Source organism: Lissotriton vulgaris, chromosome 1_1, assembly GCF_964263255.1.
Source record: "Lissotriton vulgaris chromosome 1_1, aLisVul1.2, whole genome shotgun sequence".
Classification (NCBI taxonomy): domain Eukaryota; kingdom Metazoa; phylum Chordata; class Amphibia; order Caudata; family Salamandridae; genus Lissotriton; species Lissotriton vulgaris.
In genome coordinates, this window is record NC_141685.1 from 1478670332 (window position 1) to 1478688817 (window position 18486).

Below are 18486 nucleotides of genomic sequence, written 5' to 3' on the forward strand. Positions count from 1 at the left end.
TTGGGATCCCAGAGGGACCCTGACATGCCAAAAAAGCATTTAAATAAAAAAATTGCCACACAAAATTTAATACAACCCCCAGGTGGGTCAGGGCCAAGGGGCATTTTTTTAAAGAAGTAGGTGGGTACAAGGAGCTGTCCTCTTTCTGCTCTTGGAGCCCCCGGGACCACCGCATTTTACTTGTAAAAAACAGAGGGGCATATGGGGCCCCCCGCCTGAGGCTTTTTAAGCAAGCCCCAACGACCACCACCTTCCCAGGGATAAACAAACATTGATGGGGAACCACATAGATGCCCCGGGGACCACCACCTCCCCTGGGCTAAATAACACAATTGGGGGCCCGCTGACCTCCCAGGCTCTGTGGACCACCACCTCCCTGGGGCACAATATTTTTTTTAAAAATGGGAGAGGTGCCGTGTGGCCCCCCTCCATGACCACATGAGGTCCCAGGGATCACTTCCTCCCGTGAGCAAGAAAGGGGGGAACAAGGCCCCCTCCTGGAGCCATACATGGGCCTGGGGACTGCCACCCCTCACAGGGTCGGCTCCAGCTATGTCCCGGGTTGCCCACCCCAGAGACATAGATGTTTGCCTTTGCTTGGTGGGAGCTTTGACAGCTTCCGCCATGCAAAAGCAAACACTCCGCTTCCAGCGGGCGGGAACTATCTAAGTGCTCCAGCCCGCTGGAAGTGGATGTTTCATCTCTTTCCCTGCCCACAGACGTTTGGCCAGGGAAAGAGATTAAACAAATGTTCCTGCATGGAGTGAGCTGCCTTTAAAGCAGTTCTCACCATGCAGCACCAATGCCGACTACTGCAAGAGGTGGGTAGCAGTTAGGACAGCAGGGGCCTTAAGGCTCCCCCCGAAGACCCCTTGCTGCACACTGGGTGCCATGGGCACCCAGGAGACATGGCCGGCCCTGAGAGATGGGGCCTATGGGGGCTGAAATCAGCCTGGGGAGGGGGGTCGCGTTGCCCCATCCTCCATTAAAAATATATAAATATTAAGGCCGGACCACGGGGTATGGTGTCCCCAGGGCTGAAATCAGTTCAAGGAGGTGGGCTGCGCAGCTCTCCTCCCCAGGTGTTTATGGCCGGGCCCTGGATTGTGGGCTCCCTCGGTTAGAAATCAGTCCGGGGTGTGAGTATATACTACCCAGTGGCAGTCGCCACTGAATAGCTATAGTTAGGATTGAGTTTCCATAGATAATGCATTTTTTCTAGTGCTAATACCATTGGCCCCATTTCATGAATCTCGATGAAGCTTTCCAAAAAAGTGCTAAACTTGCTGTCCATCTGGCATTGTTACAATAATAGGCTGTCCAATTCCACTATTGTGGATTCCAGACTGTAGATTGCTGGGATGAATGCCATCTGTGACAATTGTAATAACTTGCACATGGAAAGTTCGGGGTGATCCATGAAGAAGGAGCCAAGAAAATGGGGAGGGTCACAAAACATATTTTCATCCATTCATTATTTTATGGGAACTTTAGACACCATTACAGCACAAAATGCTGAACGGATTTACACCTAAATTGGCAGAAGGCTAGATCTTTGTCTAGATACAGTGCTTTTTGAAATTTCGTGTGAATCAGTTCAGTAGTTTTTGAGCAATTAATGATCAAAAACTTTGTATATCTAGGGACGGGGGGGGTCAAGTATCTGACAGATCTCCTGCTTAGATTTCATTGGCTGCCACCAAATCAACAAGTAAGTGATGGCAGCCATCTTAGGACTTGGAACTCAGTCGTAAGTCCTACGAAAACACAAAAAAGGCAAAAAGGAGAACAGTTGGAATACACTGACCGCCTAAGGCTGGTGGTGAGGTCCCAGAGGGACCCTGCCTTTGGCCAAAAATGTTTTTTATTTTTTTATTTTGCTGCAGTTTTGTGGAGGATCTGCAAATGAGCTGCAGCATTTTATAACAAAAAGGAAGCACAGACTCCTGTGCTTCTTTTTTAAAACCCATGGGCCAGGGCCCAGTAGGATGACACAATATGTGTTTATAATGGGGATGTGAGCATGTGACCCCCTTCCCCAAGCCAATTTCGGCCTCAGGACCTCATCAATATAGTTCCTCAGTAATTTTTATGGGGACACGGGCATGCAGCCCCCTCCCCAGGCTATTTTCAGCCCCGGGGACCCCAACCCCTGGGACTGCAGTATTTTTAAGGGAAGGGGTGTGAGGCTTCCCTCCCTAGACCACTTTTAGCCACAGAGACACCACCCCCCAGGGCCCACAGTATTTTTAAAGGGAGGGAGGCTGCACAGCTATCCACCCTGATCCTCTAAAGGCCTCTGGGATCACATCCCTTGAGGTCGCTAAACTTCTTAAAAGGGAGGGGGCCATGCGGGCCCCTTCCTGAGCCATTAATGGCCCCAGGGACTCCATCCCCCTGGGCCGCTTCACTAGCTATGTCCCAGGGAGCCTACCCCTGGGACACTGTGGTTTCGCTGCCTGCGCGGGCAGGGAAACCTGTGTTTACTCCTGTTTTGCAAGAGCATTTTTAAATTTCCCTCCATGTGGGAGCAAACACCAAGTCTTCTCCCAGCGAGCAGGAGCTTTGAAAATGGTCCCGCCAGCTGGGAGCAGACGTTTGAGCTTTTTCCCTGCCCTCACTGATGCGGGCAGGGAAACAGATCAAAATATTGCTTTCACCTGGAGGGAGTAGTGTAAATAGCTGCTTCCTGTGGGTGAGGCAATGGCAGCTCCCACAGTATGGAGGGAGCCAGCTGGTGCCGCAGGCATTCTGAGGCTCCCCCGGCGGCTCCCAGCGAATGCATATATGGGTGGGCACCAGGGAACCCATCTCTAATTAATGCAGGTACTGGAGTGGCAATGGGTGCCATGAGGCCATCTTCCCCTTTAATAACAAATGGCCATGAGGATGGGTTCCCCAGGGCATAATATGGCTCATGGAGTGAGGCCACACAATCCCCTCCCCTTTAAAATAAATAAGGCCCTGGGGGCTGGGGTCTCCAAGGGTTATTGAGGCTTGGAGAGGCGAGCCATGCCATCCCCTCCCCTTTTAAAATATATATGGCCTTGGTGGATGTTGTCCCCAGGGCCCTAACTAGCTCGAGGAGGGGGGCTGCGTGGCACCCATTTAATACATATGTAGGGACGTGGAGAATTGGGCCCGGGCCATAAAAGGCTTGGGGAGGGGTCCACGTGGCTCCCTCCCATTTAAACAAAAAAATGGCCCTGGGGTATAGGGTCCCCAGGACCTAATGTGGTTCTGGGAGGGGGCCGTGAAGCCCACTTCGCCTTTTAAAAAAGGCCCTGGGGGATGGAATCTCCAGGTCCAAATAAGGCTTGTGGAGGGAGCTTCTACAATGCCAACTAGTATTTATTCCTATAATTGTACTCCCTCATTTGCACCTCTACTACATCGGGTTCCATCAGACCCCTAATCAACACCATTTTGTATTCTCCAGACCACAGGCAATTTCAATACTAATGAGACCCCTTTTTCCTTCCAAGGATCGAAACACTGTTGATACACTCACAAAGACCAACAACATTTCATAAATTGTGATGCAATGATTAATTCCTAGCATCCTAAAATGTACTGAATATAAACTGCTGTCTTTTGTTATGAATCAACCAATACACCATATATGTTTATTTCTTACCTCACCTTTCCCTTTTTGATTTTTGGTTTGGTTTCACACCTGAGGTTTACTCATTCCTTTCATTTTGTCCTGAAAGACACTCACAAAATAGTTTGTTTAAATAATTTCTGTCTAATAAAACTTGGTTTTGGTTGAACCGTAGAATATTGGCTGTGCTATTATTCTTTTTACAAATCCTTATTGAATACCATTGTTGATTTACACAAATCTGTTGTTGTAATGATTGATTCCACCGAAAGATCTGTGAAGCTAAAACACCTTCCCAAGAATGAGTTCCATGTGAATGCCCGTTCCAAGAATAACTCGATAACCCTGTTCACATAAACCTAAGGGTTGCTCTTGTTTTTGTTCAAATATGTGATATGTTGTTGGACGGTAGCACAATATCTAACAACATCTGACTGGCTTCATTGGGCAGCGCCAGCGTTTCTCATCTTGACTCCATGGTACTCCATGGTACTGTACCATCATGTCTTGTCATAGCTTCTAGACTTCGTGGTACTCTACCCGCACGTCTCAGCAGGGGTGATGCTTTTCATTGGGCAGTACCAACATGTTTCAGTAAGAGTGCAGCACTTTATGGAATAATGCCAGCTTTTCCCAGTGGAACCGATATATCTCTGGGGATGGTTAATACAGTTCTCATCATGGCTGCGAAAACTCATTGACAATAAAAGCTTTTCTTAGCAGGGTTGCAACCTTTCAATAGCCATTCACCTTTACAAGTAATTGAGTTAAAATGCAGCCCAATTTCAGTCATGGTTGGAAACCTATTCCACACTGAAAGGGCAATCTTGGAAAAATAATTTCAACTAATACATAGTACAGAAGCAGAGTAAACATGTTCACTGCTTCCCATTAGTGACACAAAGTTAAGCAGTCTCACTACAGAGCCCTCATCCCCCATTGACCTATAGATTTTAGTTGCGTTATGTACCTCTGAATTTTCATTTTTTGTTTAAAAGGAATGTTTAGCTAGCAACCTGCAATTGTAATTCATTTGGGTTCTGGAAACGTTTGATGGTCACAACTGAGTTTTCTAAGCCTGGTTTTAGATAATATTTCTAAACCACAATGCTTTTCAGAACTCCAACCTACTACTTTAGGGACAGTCTAGGACACTTTTAAATGTTTTTCCTGAATAAGCAATGAGTAGGTTCATTGGAGTACCAACACAATACAGCCCTCAAATTTACTTTCAGAAGCACAATTTTACTCCCATACTCCTGTTCTTCAGAGCTCTTAGCTAATTGGATCTGAAGCAAGCAGGGTCCATACAACACATACTACTTGGTTCTCTTCCCCCAGGGTCAGACTAAGACAAAATAATGGGATCGGCCAACCGAAATAAAAGTGTCCCCCATTTAGCGAAGCAGATAGCTAAAAATGTGGTAATATCAGGGAAATCAACAGTAAAAACTGGCCCACCTGGTCATAAAACCAGACCATAATCTACAATTTCTTTTTTATTGCCCAGTTTACTGTAAGTCTATGAGGTACTGGCTCATACCTTTGTGCAAAAACTTGGGTTTTACTCATTGTATGCAAGCCTATAGAATATTTAAAACAGAGTTAACTAGACCCATTGTATTTGCTGTATCACAATTTTTGGCAGCTATGTGGCACAAGCGTAGGTTTTTAATTACTACTGCATATAATTGTTTACAAGAGCACATTGTAATTAATAGCTACAAATGATTCAAGGGACACATTGTAAATTTTATGTTTTTATGCTATAACATTTATGGTCTATTTTAGATATTTACTTGTTCCAGCACTGCTACTAACTTATATTGTATGTTAATTGAACTTATGTGTCATCCATGTACATTGAATTTTAAACATGTTTCGAACATCTTTTATGGCTAAATTTGCCGAAATAAAGATTTATTAAATAACTGCTAAAAATCGGCCACACAAAAGGCGTGTCAGACCTGCCTGATTGCCCTATAGACCAGTCCTACCCGGCCTTCCCCTCCCCTGCAGCAGAGGCCAGATTAGCTACACTCTATCGGTTATGGTCCCTCTGATCAATTGTAAGCTACTACAATGTGATGACTCAATGCCAGCTCTATGTTGAGTGAAATAGTGCTCTTATCACCTCAGGGGAAAGGGGTTGGTTTGGTCCGGCTTTCATATGCTGGTGGTTGACATGGTTTTATGCTTACGGTAAAAATGATTGGCCGACCAATGAGTACCTTTGTTTTTGACCATTCGACTACTGCAGACAAGCAATGAGATGTCCCATTCTACTTCTGTATGTTGGAAGTGGAAGCCAAGAGAGTGGTTGGTCCAGCAGAGATGATACGTTGTGCTTGTTCTTCTCACAGATAGACTTGGTCATTCCTTTGTGCCCCTAGCACGCCCTCACCCAACAGTCACACAGTCTTGGCAGATCTACAGTGTCAGTAGTATGATCACTTGGGCAATGTTGTTATCATACCCAAACCCAATCATATAGTTAGCTGGACAAATTTTAGTCAGATTCATTGGTATTCAAAGTAGGACATGGCCTTATTTTTCTTCACAAATCACATAAGGAACTTTTTATGTGTTCAATATACAGCGCAAGAGTATAGCATATCATGACACAGAATTGCATTGAAAATCCAGACATGTTCCAGTTTACAGCCCCTCTCAGGGGACAGGAACCGAAAGGGAATACAAGTATTCAAGACTGAACATACTAAGACCTGCATCAAATAGAAACCTTTGGGGGTTTAACCAGGATGGGAGTAGTCACATTTGGAACCTCTGACGACACCTGGTTGATGCCTATAGATACCAAAGCAACTTAATGGTGCATCATACTTAGCATTTCGGACTGCACTCTCATGGCATGAATCCTAAAGATGATTCAAACTGCTTCTTCTATTAAATCCATAGCAATAGAAACAACCTAGGGGTGTTTACTACATGAGTATTTAAATTCTTTGGAACATCCAAACTGTGCAACAGCGGATGCATCCCCCAACTTGAGGGAAGACCACACAGAAGCAGTGTTTATATTATGTTTAATTAGCACTTAAATGCCTGGTCCTCAATAAGAAGTTGCCACGGACATCAGCTCACAGCTCTTGCTTGCACCTTAGTGTCCATAGCACTGTAAGAGATGCCACTGGGTTCAGGGGCAGGACGACAATGGCAGGAAGAGAAAGTAACTAGGTCCATGGCAGCCATGTTTACTTTCGACAGCTTCCAATCACAGCCCTTCCCCGAGATCCTCATCAGCAAACTGGAGGCTGTTGAACCACAAAGGCTAAAGGCAAGGTTTCAATCCCATCACATCTCATGAGGGCAAAGCATAAATGTCTCTTATGCAACCTTATACTACCACTGCCATTTTCCTCGGTTGACATCCTGATTGTAGAGCAAACCTCAGAGTTCTATAACCTTATGAAGAGCTCAGCCTTCGGCCTCGTTCCTCTATATGGTTTGGAACTCCTGGGTGACTTGCAATATCCTTATAATGCATGGTTGGGGTACTCTACCCCATATGTAATGCTAATACCACTAAAGAACTGACGAATATGATTCTTTAGATACAGTTGTATGGGATGTGCAGCCCTTGTTCTAGAATGACACGTGATTCCTATAAAGGCAGTAATATGCCCAACATCACATTCGCATTTGTAAAATAATTGGAAGCAAATAAAAGCATTTCTTTTGACAGCTCCTTCTTTGTGATTTGCACCAGAGGGAGACAGTCACGAGGCGCATTGCAAATGCATTTGCATTGGGCTGCCAATCGTCTACAATAGTAACTCACTCAGTGTATAGAGACTCAGGCATTTAGTACATTATGTAAATAAATATATATTGGTATTTCATTTTATTAGATTTTTTCTGGCAGGTTGTCATCATATTACCATATTACTGTGGTTTCAATTGTGTATGTTGCATAGTTCAGAACTGAGAAGAGTGATACAGTGAAAACGTATATAGCGAGCATTTCCAAGAGCCGAATTTTGTGATTTAAAAAAACACCTAAGCATAGTTTCCACAACCTTCATTGATGTTGATCCACCCAGAGATGATATATGCTAAAGCCTGCATTACAAGCGATCCGGTTAACTGTGATATGTACAGTAACTTCTGTTAAAAGGGGTCTCACAGTTAGGAACTTTAGGATAAAGATCAGCAGGTCAAACCTGCCGCTATTTATTGGGGGAAAAATACCTGTGTCTACTGGAACAAGCAAACTTTGGTTCACTAAGCACCCAAAAACTGCATGTTACTCCCCAAAAACTTGTAATGGGTAATATTTATTGAACCAGATACATTTCAACTAAACGGAGTCAGATTTTATCTGGTGTGATATATATTACACCAGTTACCAGGCAGCTCTTACTGAGGGTGTGAGGAAGACAAAAAGTGATGGAATTAAATGAATAAATCAGTCTTAAACACTGGAAGTTGTTCTGGGTGCACTGCATTCCATCCTGCTTTTGCCCCGATTACACACAGGAATGAAGCATTCAAAACTCCCTTGTGGCTCTGCCACAAAACAGACCGCCCAGTCTGAATTGCCGGACCATACATCCTCTCAATACAAACTCCTCTGCCTGGAGCAGCCACCTTCGCTGGCGGCTATTCAATCAATATTCTCAAGATCCGCTCCCATCTCACATTTGACATGAGCAGTATCCCAACATTCTAGACTGGACCAAAGGAGAATATTACAATAGTCTCCCAATCAACTTGTTAGTTTCCTTCTCCTTGGGATAATCTCAACTGACTTCTAGCTGCACACTTATTGCCTCATAAGTGTATCACCCTAGGCACCAGTATTTGTTTGCTGGAATCTCCAGCGTGGTTTTACTTCAACAGTTCAATCTATAATCTTTTTCCGAAAATATTACTCCATGTACTCCTTAAGTTCAAAATCCAAAAGTTATTTTATTCACTTTTCATTCATTTCAAAATTCAAGACAATTCGTGTTCCAATGCATTTCGGTGTTTGACCACACCTTCGTCAGGGAACGTCTACAATTTAAATAAACAAAACATTTTCTCAGTGCATGTATCAAAACAAACAACATTTCTTACGCTCTGTGAAGTCGAGTTTTACCTATTTATTAAGTTGGCGTCCTTATGTCAAATGTAACCATTATCCGTGAGTGTGTCGAGTACTACGTAAGTTTGTTAACACTCGGGGTTTGCTACTAAGTTACGCGCTTGTTGCATATTACTGTGGGCGCTACCCCTACAAATCCGTGAATAACGGCTAACTCCGTTGAATTGAATTTTGAAATGAATGAAAAGTGAATAAAATAACTTTTGGATTTTGAACTTAAGGAGTACATGGAGTAATATTTTCGGAAAAAGATTATAGATTGAACTGTTGAAGTAAAACCACGCTGGAGATTCCAGCAAACAAATACTGGTGCCTAGGGTGATACACTTATGAGGCAATAAGTGTGCAGCTAGAAGTTGTCTGACATACACTCCAGGAGGGGAGTGATACCCAAGCGCACAGTTGAAATCGGAGTTAACATTTAGGCGGTGCACAACCCGACACACGAAGATAATCTCAACTGAGCCATTAGCACTCTTTTTGCAAATAGCCAGATGCCCCATTACGTACTTGTCTATCAGGCTGGAGGGCTTACATGTACACATCCCTACAAAGCCTAAAAATAAGTATATTATCTAACCTCCCCCCATTCATGGAATCATCTGCATGTACACCCCAAGCGGCCAACACATCACAATCTTGGTGCTTCCTACTAGTCCCAACCCCGACCCGACCTCTGCATGTTCTCAAGGTTTGTTTCCCCCACACAGTTCCAATCCAATCATCAATAAACCAAGAAGGACAGGCGTAGACTGGCATCCATGAAATTATGCTTTTTGCATTAATGACATTACAGCCCCAGGATGTCACACAGACCCCTCAAGTGAAGTTCATGCATTAAAACTATAGGGCAGCCATCTAACTCCATATTGACAGGTTTCTGTATAAGCTGAGGTAGTAGTTCCAAACCGTTCCCTACAATAGCATTTTGTATTAGGTAGCAATAAAAAGCTACAGCAGAGAGAATACATTTATTGTTCATATGCATTTAAACTTTCCATTAACAGATTAACCCATCCTTCAAGCCGTTTTCTTCTCTCTCTTTTCCCTCATTATATCAGGATGAGGACACTAGAGAATCAATACAATTAACCAACCATCAGTAGACAAAACTAAAAGAGAAATGTTATTTGTATTATTTTTCGCCCTCTGTCTTGTTCAATCAAACCCCCTTCACGTCTATACAACATTATGCCTCAAAAGCACGACACCTCTGGTCACTTTCTGCAGTACAATATGTCCTGCCTCATCTGCGATTTACTAGAGCATTCCCATCGACATGGAAACTGATTCAACCACGTCATAACTAATCCCACCGCATCTTTTGTCACCTCTTGGCCTCCTCTCAGCTACCGGATTTGGGCATTTAAAAATACTCAGCCCAGCACCAAGGACTAACTGGAATAGTGGTAATATTAGTTTTCTTTCTCTAAAATGTCAGTTATCTGCAAATTATCAGCGTTTAAAATATATATATATTTCATCGTTTAAAAAAATATATATATTTAAAGATTTGCAAAGTCGATTGTTTGAGAAAGCATTGACCCAAAGACCAATGTACTGACTGCAATATACATTATAGAAGTAATCCGTTGTTTCATGATTTAGGCCTAGTCTCACTGTCATTCTCCATAATCAGAAGCAGGTCAGATGCAATGGTAAGTCTTCTTTTATAGCTGGATGTATTTTCTGTTTGAAAATCGGGTTGTTTTCAAGAAACTGTTTTCAACACTCAGGCTGCTAAATGGTTCACAAAAATAGTCAAGCCAACATTAGTGTAATCAGAGGCGCAACTAGAGTCAAATTTCGGGGGGGGCTAAGAAAACATTTCGGGGGGGCTGAATCTTAGGCAATCGGCAAATTCGTGCCGCAGGGGTTCTTCGAAGGGGTGAAACAGCATCAAAGCCCCATTAACATGCACAAGGTCTTTTAAAGACCTGTGAAGTGCTCGGGTGCGGCTGTGAGCGGGCCCGGGAAGTGTCTCATCCCAGGCTGCCACACACGAGGGGGGGCTAAAGCCCTTTGAGGCCAATGGGTGTTGCGCACCTGAGTGTAATGAATTAAAAAAGATGAAGTGGAAATTTACCGAAAGAGCATCTAAGACTTTCAAAACAAGGCTAGGCTGGTCTCTTTGGGAATTAACACACTTCCTATCACTTGAATGGTTTGGACCCTATTCAAAAAGGTATTCAGGACTACATTAACCCCTTCCATGCTCATGAAGAGCTCAGCCGTTATGAGGCACGGTTGAGCTGTGCTGATGACGAGCTGAGCTCGTCATGTATAATGGGAATCAAAAAAAGTCAGCACAGGAGGGGAAAACACCTAGCAGCCAAGGTGTTAAGTAGTACTCAAAGTACTTTTTTGCATACTTTTACAGACCTTTGTGAATGGTAGCAAAAATGGGAATATTCATGAAATATTCATATGCAGTTAGTAAAAATATAAAGGACTGTGCCCACTTGTCACTTTTACCCCGAGGGAGACATTTTAGGGCCAATTAAAACAGGCATTAAAGAGAGTATGTAAAAGAGTAAACCAGTACTACGCCTTCTGGGACTCATACATGATTTTGTGAATCGATCCCAATATATGTATGACAGGATGCAATGAGCCATTCTACAGTAATAAGGATGATGCGTTAAGAAATAATTCAGAATCATGTATATATCAAGTTGAAGTTTACATAGTAGCATCACATATGTTTTATATTACACAATTACCGTACACAAACTAGGAACCTGGGACACAGGGAGTCTAGGTGATTTGACAGCTCATAAGCTTTTGGGTTAAAACCTGGAACTTGTAGAAGAATCCAAATCCACAGGCTCAAAGGGCAACAACATAGCAACAAGAACATCTCTCATGACTAGCAACATGAACTCACTTTGTTTAAGGACTTGCCTAGTGTCCAGCAGCAGTGTCATAGGGGTAGTAATGGGGTTTTGCTTGGTGCATTCTGAATAGAATACTCTGAGGAAATTATTAGCCATTGAAATGTGTGGGAAATGTCTTTAATTTACATTTGGTAAAAACCTATCACTTGCTCTGAATTTATTTAAGCTGAGAAAAGAAGCGTTTATGAGTACGGCTAAGATTGAATTAAAGTTATTCCTTAAGAATTTGTTCATAGCTCTCAGCATGCAGATGGATGGAGATGCTTGTAATAGCAAAAATATGTTTCTTTGCATTAGCTCCTCTTGTAAGAAAAAAAATCCCACAATCAAATCTGAAGTGGAATTTAGATAATGGGGTTCAAATAATATTTTTATCAATAAGATTGAATTTGTTGACTTTATGAGTTATATCGAGAGCATGGGAAAACTAAAAAAGGGAAGACCGCATTTGTGGGTTGTGTAAAGGGGATGTCAAGATCTAGACAATTTTTTTTTATGGATCTGATGTGGCTTTATTGGATGTTGCACTTTCATTTTTAAACTCACCCCACATTTAAATGGTATTTTAAACTTTTACATTTATTCAGAAGTTTTCTTTCTATATATTGAGACCAGTGTGTTATAAGTATGAGACAATGTTAAGTTTAATGAAATTTGTATTCTCTTTCATTGTTCCCATAAGGCTTTACTGGATGTTGCATGCTTATTATTAGTCTCTCCCCAAAGTGAAATGGTATGTAATAGACTTTTTAAATTTTATTAGGGATTTTTTTATCTATGTATTGCGACCTGTGTATTATAAGTATGTGATTGTATAACGTTTATTCAAATGTGTCTGTGAGTCACCTTACGCTCATTTGCTATATAATAAAAAAACAAATAAAAAAATTAAATTAGGAGTAGCAATGCATTTTAGTGTTTACGCTTGGTGATCATGAAGATTTTCTACATCCTCCCACAGTTTATCTTGAGGTGCAAAGGCAATGGGAAGGAATTACAGTACCTGGATCCTTGTGGGTTCATATATTTCCCTGATACTATTTATAAGACTTGCCATCTTTAGGGTGGTCTTTCCCCCAGCTTTTTGCCCTTTGTCTCACATTTTTGCTGATTATTTTTGTTGGTCCTGAGGCTCTGAGCATTTTACCAACTCTAAACATTGCTAAAGTGTGTGTGCTTCTCCCCTAAACATGATGACATTGTTTTATACCTGATAGGCATATATGCTGTACTGATAAGTCCCTTGTAAGGTGGTATACCATATACAGAGGGCCTGTACTTCAAATGCTACTAGTGAACTGCAGCACTGATTGTGCCACCCGCAGAAGTAGCTTTTCAAACCTGTCTCAGCCATTGCAGTGCCTGTTTGTGTGCAGTTTACTGCCACTTTGACTTGGCATTTAAAACTACTTGACAAGGTGTAAACTCCCCTTTTATTACATATAAGTTCCCCATAAGGGGGACCATAAGTAATCATAGGGACATGGTGCTATGTATGTAAAAGTTAGGGCACGTACCTATATGTTTTGCATGTCCTGTTAGTGACAAACAGTCTATTTCGTTTTGCATTACTGTGAGGCCTACCCCTCTCATAGGCCAGCATTGGGAATTTCTTAATATACTTTTAAGCTGGAAAATCTTGATCAGAAAGAAGTAGCTTTTTCATGTTTGATATGTTTGGTATGGTATGTCCAGATTTTTCTGTACTAACTGCTCTTTGTGGCTGAAACCCTGTCTCCAATACATGCCTGGGTTGAGTGACAGCTACACTTTTTGCATTCCCTCTAGACAGCCACAAACAAAGGAAGGTGGGGCTCATCTGCATTCCGGGCCCATATCTTCATTCATCTGCATTCTGATAGCCTTTCTGGCCAGGGAGGGAGAGAGGTGTCTCCCACTTACATCTAACTAGGGTTTGTCCAGTCCTCACACAAAGCACTGATATAACACCCAGAGGCAGACTGGTATACAGGACTGGGTTGAAAGGGATCTTTGTCCTCTTCAGAGAGTTACTTTGAAGTCACTCCTACATCAAAGGCACTTTTGGGTATAAGTACTGAGTCTCTGACCCTCCTGATATCAGACACTTTTGGATCTTGAACTCAACCTCTGTTAGAAGCACTGCTGAGCTGCTTAAAGGACTCAACTGGATTGCTTTTCTGGAAGGACTTCTTTTCTGCTTGTTGCCCTGCTGCCTGCTGTTCCCACCCTGACTCTGCTGGAAGAGGAGCTGGAGTCTGCATTCCCTCCAAGTGTTCTCAATGGGCTTCTCTCCTGTTTTCTGTAGTCTCAGGGACACGAAAGACTTCCTACAATTCTGCTGGCGCTGCTGGACTCTGCCGTTTGTGAGTATTAAACTTTCCTGAGGTGCCCGCTCAAAGCTCTGGGCCTCAGAAGTGAGTTCTGCAGCTGCTTTCATCACCTACAGGTTCTGGGCCCCTGAAATCAAGCTTTTGGGCTCTTCGTGACCCCGAACATGCCAGTTCGCACTGGGACTATGCAGCTCGCTTGAAGGATCAGCTCGAGCGGCTGCAACATCGTCTTCTCACACAGCAAACATTGTTGCCCACGACCGCGAGGTGTCATCTGCATCCGCGATGCCTGGCTGATTCTTAGCACCCGTGATTGGGGCTCTTGACTCAGCTTGAGAAGGTAAAACTTCAGCGGGACCTGTTTGGAACTGTGTCCTACCCACGCTCCATCATAGTTAGCCTGAACTTTGAATTCACAACGGTCTAGGGTGACCTAAAGTAATCTCTTAGCGGTATTGACTTCTAAGCACTGTTTTTGGTTTATTCCTTAAAAATTCATAACTCCTGTTCTACTTATTGGATTTGTGTCATTTTGGTCTTGTTTTAGTTATAAAAATATAATCTATAAATCGTACCCTGTGTGGAGTCTTTTGTGGTGTATTCATTGAGTTACTGTGTGTGTGTGTGTGTTGCACAAATAATGTACACAATGCCTTTGTAAATAAACCTCACTGCTTGGTGCCAATCTACCAGAGGGTGAGCACACGCTATCTTATTGTGTATCTAGCTTACCCTGACTAGAGTGTTGGTTTCCTGCCTGACTTGTGTGAATACCTCAGCCAACGAGGGATCCCATTTCTAACACTATTTTTGGTATACAGACATAAGATCGATTCAAAAATATAGAATAGCACAAATATTGAAGTAAAAATATAGAATGGACAAAATATCGAATAGACAGAATATAGTGGTGAGAAATATCGCTTTGAAGGTAAGCAATTTAATATCGATTTTTAAAATATAGAAAGTTGAAATTTCGAAGTATATAATATAGTAATTAAGACATATCGAATTTTTAATAATATCAAATTTTTTAAAGTTTTTTTTATGGTATTTAATTTTTGTGTAATTTAATTCTGAGCGGGTTGTGGGTTTGCAGGGGAATAGGGTGGGAAGTAATTTAATTGTAATTAATTAGATGTGTTTATTTATTGGTATTTATTTTGAATTAATTGTTAATTAACTATTAATTTGCAATTACATAGTTGTACATTTTTTATTAATTTTTTAATTGGTAATTCTTTTGTATTAATTGATTAATTGATAATTATGTTAATTTTATTAATTTATTTTCCGTAGCGGGTTGTGGGTTTATAGGGGAATAGGGTGAGAAGTAATTTAATTGTAATTAATTAAATATGCTAATTTATTTTTTGGTATTCGTTTTGAATTATTTGTTAATTAATTATTAATTTTTAAACAATACATTTTTAATTGTAAATTAATTTTTTATTGGTTATTAATTTTTATAAATTGATTAATTGATAATTATGTTAATTTTATTAATTTATTTTCCATAGCGGGTTGTGTGTTTATTGGGGAATAGGATTGGAAGTAATTTAATTGTAATTAAATTAATCATTTTTATTTATTTATTGGTATTGATTTTTTATTTTACTGTTAATTAATTGTTAATTGGTAATTAATTTGTATTAATAGGAAATTAAGTTTAATAACTAATATTTATTTGTATTTTTAATTGAATAAATATTACATAATTTTAAATTTGTAATATATTTTAATACATTTATTGGTATTGATATTTAATTTATTTGTATTAATATATTAAATGTTTACTTTCCTACTGTTAAACTTACTAGAGTGCGAATAGTAATTTTTACCCCTACGCTATCCAACACTTTCCCTACTGTTGCACGCTCTAGTGTGGGAATTGCAATTTTTACCCCTACGCTATCCAACGCTTTCCCTACTGATGCACCCTCTGGAGTGGGAATAGTAATTTTTACCCCTACGCTATCCAACGCTTTCCCTACTGTTGCACTCTCTGGAGTGGGAATAGTAACTTTTACCACTATGCTATCCAACGCTTGCTTTCCCTACTGTTGCACTTTCTGGAGTGGGAATAGTAATTTTTACCCCTACGCTATCCACGCTTTCCCTACTGTTGCACTCACTGGAGTGGGAATTGTAATTTTTACCCCTACGCTATCCAACGCTTTCCCTACTGTTGCACCCACTGGAGTGGGAATAGTAATTTTTATCCCTACGCTATCCAACTTTTACCCTACTGTTGCAGTTTCTGGAGTGGTAATAGTAAATGGTACTCTCCCGCTAACCTACAGTAAAAATATTTTATATTTTTAATTACTATTATGTTAATATATATATATTTGTGTTAAAAAATCAAATTGTATGTTTATTTTTTTTAACTTAAATTAATTATTTAATAATTTTAAAGTTATTTAATTATTTTAAAGAATATTTTAGTTAATTATAGTTATTATTTCATTAATTTTAAATTACTTTTAAGACATTTAAAAAAAATCGATATTTTGACTATATATATTTTTTTTATATTTTTGATTCGATATTTTTGTACTTACCTGTTTTTAGATAGGACTTCAATATTTTTGTTTTCTATATTTTTACTTCGATATTTTTTTCTTCTATATTTTTGTATTCTATATTTTTTCAGTGATCCACTATTTTTATATTGTCCTATGTAGTTTGAGAAGACAACCATAACTGCCTGGTTGGATGGTATGGGCCCCTCAGCGTTGTGAGGCAGGTAGGAGCATAGAAGTGTGACGCCTTGTTCACGACAGTACAGTAGAGAGTGGTTCCCAGTAGAACAATTCTAAATAGCACACACAATTAAATACCACTAGGCATTGATACACTTGTACACCATAGATATATAATCCAATGTTATTTAATCACATTGAGATGCTTATAAATCAGCAAATAACTTGAAGAATGTACCAAACAAGTGCACCACGTAAGGGGAGAAAAGGGGGAGAAGGTATTGTGCATCAATTTAGGGTTGGAAGAGTGAAAAGGAAAGGTAGTGACATTATATCCATCACACCAATATTTACAATAAAACCGGCTTTTCTAAACCTTGCAGTTGATTGATGACAAATACATAGCCATGATTAGAAATACACTGTCACAGTGAAAAAGCACTGTTGATCAAACTGGCATAGAACAGTGACACAGTCAACGTTTCAACTCCAAAACAAAGTAGGCTGCTTAAATCCTTACACCAGGGTTTTCCTCAGGACTGAGTGTGGGACACCATGAGCCACCCTCAACTGGATGGTGTAAATGTTGCAGGCGAACCATTAGGCTCCGAAAAACAGAGCGGATTGATGGCACTTGGATTAATTGTCAAGGGTTCGTCCCCTGGAAATCGTCACATGAAACAGGAAAGTGAAATATTATATTATCAATTAGCATAGCCCTAAATGAACTTCAAGGTTCCAAATTAGCTGTACATAAATCTGTAAAGGAGAAACACAGTTACGACTTCAGAAGAGCCCACCGGGTGGTTTCAATCTTGTGTCTTTCGAATGCATCAGTCTCTGCCTAGGGAAAACTGGGCAGCACCCGGTGGGCTCTTCTAAAGTAGTGACTGTATAGATTCATGTACAGCTAAACTGCATAGGTGAGTTTGAGGTAATGTTGATGTAGTCACTTAACTATCATGTGAGCTCTTGTATGGCATGGCACAGGGTAATGAAAATGTGGGCAATACAACCATTGAACACTTTGTTACTCAAATGACACAAACCACCAACATGTTTGCCGATGACTACAATGTACACCGGGCTACCATGAATGATTCTACAATATCTTTTTCTAATCCCTCCTCACAAAATTACCCATTTCAACATACCTACAGACTTCAAAGTCGCTTGTCTTGATCTAGTCATCAGCTGAAAAGATAGCCTTGTGGTGAAGGATCCAATATCAGTTGCAGACTAAATCACTCTCAGATATTATTTTCAGTGTCTTTTTTCACAATCTTGGCTATAAGCCAACTCATAAAATAGATAAACAATTGTAACTGAGGACCAAGAGAGCAAATATAAAGTCTGAAAGGGATTATTTGACATGAAGAAAAAAAATATGAGGGTGCCCTGAGCGCCATCAGTTTTATCTTACTATTCACAGTAGAAATTTCTTGAAAAATTAAACCCCCTTTAAAGAAAAATCTGTGACCAAACTGATAAACACTGACATAACTGTTAAACGATCCAATCACTTCTGTGAGCCCTTTGCTACTTCCATGACTAAAGGCTTATGTATGTTACCTCTCCACTTCAAACTAACAAAATTAACCTTTGTCTAACCCATTGTAATTTCCCAGAATGTCTCAAAGTGGGTCACATTTCTCTCCTCTTAGGTAAGCCCATCTATCTTCTATGTGAGCTTCAGTCAAGATCTCAAGCAGGCTGTAGCATTGAAATAGCCAGCCTGAAACTCGGCACATCCTTATCAATGAGGATTCCTGTCAGCTTTTTTTAAAATTGGTCAGCCACTTAGGAGATCCATTCAGATCACAAAGTGAGGCTCCTACAGACCTCTTTCTACAAAAAA

General features: G+C 40.7%; 1 protein-coding gene across 3 annotated transcripts in view; it reads right to left on the reverse strand.

Annotated features, from left to right (window-relative positions):
• MAGI2 (membrane associated guanylate kinase, WW and PDZ domain containing 2) overlaps positions 1-18486 on the reverse strand; it is a 2816921-nt gene that overhangs the window by 1915114 nt on the left and 883321 nt on the right. The window lies entirely within an intron of this gene.